Consider the following 2,425-nt stretch of genomic DNA (forward strand, 5'->3'; position numbering starts at 1 on the left):
TTCTGAGAACTCACCTAGGCAAACAGGGGAAGGATATAGAACTGACAGTCTAGATGAGGAAGACAGAAGTAGAGAGAAAATGCCAATGCATTGGGGTATGTGCTGGGACAGGGAAAGCCGAAGGCATTCTGGGAGATTGGAGGAGGAATCCCATAGTCTGGGGGCATTAGAGAGTATGTCCTGGGACAGGCAGCTCCTGAGCTGAGTGCTGAGGGATGAGGAGATGATGATCCAGGCAGCAAGGGGGACGCGCTTTCCTGGCAGAGAGGAATTCATGTGGTTGTGCTGGAGACACGAGAAAACATGCATGTTCCTGGAACTACCTTCACTCAGTATAACTGGAGACCAGATTCAGAGCTGGAGGAAACCAAGCTAGAGACATGCAGAGTCAGATGCTAAGGGGAGCTGTTTTTCATCCTGAAGTTAACAAGGAACCCTGAAAGATTTCGAGCAGGGGAGTGACATGACCAGATTTACATTTCAGGAAGATTAACCAGGCAGCAATGTGGAAATCAACGGGAAGATAGGAGTGAGCTGAGGCAGGGGGCCAAATTAGGAGCCTGTTGAAGTCACCAATAGAGAGAAGTGAGAGTTTATAGCCCAAGGAGTAAGAAGGTGGGATGGGGAGGAGGAAAGAGATTTAAGAGGTGTACAAGGAAGAGTTGTCAGAACTTGGATAGGTTAAGGGAAAGGGAAGCTCCTGGCTCAGGATGTGGGGACAGATGGAGGTGCCATTCACTAAAACTGGGACCCCCAAAGAGAAACACCATGGTGGGATGGGGGGGGTCCACTCCTCAGCTGTGGACTGACTCAGCTTGTTACAGAGGTAACAAGATGACATTTTGAAATTTTCATTTTTTTCTTCCCCTTCCCTAAATGTTCCCACCATTCTTCTAGCCAATCAGCAGCATCCATATGGCCTCAAAGAATTGAAATGTAATAGCAGTAGAAAAGAGGAAAAAAAATTAATATGCTTTTTTTTTTCTCTTTAAACCAGGCTCAAAACGGGAGGCCCTGAAGGGAGCAGAAGTTGGAGTTTATGCCATTACAAAGGTGAGGATGCAGGTGTTTCTTTGGGCGTAACCAGCCAAGAGTCAAATACAGAGTTTGGGTCTCTTTTGCCTAAGCCAAGGAATCCAGGTTATTTATACACTGGGAGAAATAACCGATTCAGGTTGGCAGCTGTTTCCCATGACAACTGACGGGTGTGCAAGATTTTGAGATTAATGGTTACATTTCACAGGCAATAGCATTAAGCTTGTGAAGTTCAGATATTTCTTCTGATAATCTCTGGAGGTATTTTTATAGTTACAAGATGGGGAACAGGATGGTTATATGTCTTTACCCAAGGGTGTTCATTCCTGTGAATACTTTCTGCCTCAGCTTACACCTGTGTCAATATCCTCATCTCCCTAGAGTTTCTTTGCACAGGCAGTGGTTAATTAAGAAGCTCTAAGCCTCTGGCTTTATGCAGGACTTTACTAGCCGTAAGAATAGAAAACAGAGGGCTTGTAAAAATGTAGAACTTAATAAAAAGCATAGAAAATTATAGGTATTTTTTTTAAAAGATGATGAGGTCTGTATTATGCCTCCACAAAAATGTTAGAATGAGAATAGAGGGAAAGTGCAATGAGACCATCTCAGCTTAGGAGCAGGTGGCCCCAAATGGGAAGGCCCTGGAGGTGGACAGGTGGGTGGGTGTTGGGGTGTGTGTGTGTGTGTGTGTGTATGTGTGTGTGTGTGTGTGTGTGTGTGTGTGTGTTTCTTTCTTAGGGTACTTCCTCCCTCTTCCCCCATTCCCCCCACAGCATAGATTCTAAGCTCCTCCTGAGCAGGACGGGTTTCAGTGACTTAATTGTCTTTGTGTCTCTTTTAGTGACTGCTATAGTGTACCCTCTGCAGTGGGCATTCAATACACACCTGGCCCATAGTAGGTGCTCTCTAAATATTTGTTGTGAATGGAATATGGCAATTATGAGTTAGCAAAATTTCTGAATATCTATTTTTCTTCTCAGCCAAAAATGATTGCTACTCGATGCTAATCAATTTTTAGGTATAGTGTTTCAAGGCCAAATAAATCCGTGATAAAGTATGTAATAACTATTACACGTTCTGGGGATAGTGTTTGTAATTGGGGAAGAATAGCAGCCTTAAATATAGGCATATATTTTCTTTTTAACTAGAGTTGTCCCTCTGAAGGCTAACAGAGGCTGTAAAAATCAGTTTGTCCCTTGCGGCGCTTCTCTTCCTTTTATTTGCCTTCAAAACATCCCTGTTGGGTAGTAAAACGGGATCCGTAAGCAGAGTGGAAAGACCGAAGAGAACAGGAACGGCGAATACGGCTTGGTGTGTCCTTCGCACCACCCAGTAGTTCGCGGTTGACGTAGGGGCGGGGCGCGCGCATTTGAAAGCTGGGCGGGTTCCT

Source organism: Hippopotamus amphibius, chromosome 2 (assembly GCF_030028045.1).
Source record: "Hippopotamus amphibius kiboko isolate mHipAmp2 chromosome 2, mHipAmp2.hap2, whole genome shotgun sequence".
NCBI lineage: Eukaryota > Metazoa > Chordata > Mammalia > Artiodactyla > Hippopotamidae > Hippopotamus > Hippopotamus amphibius.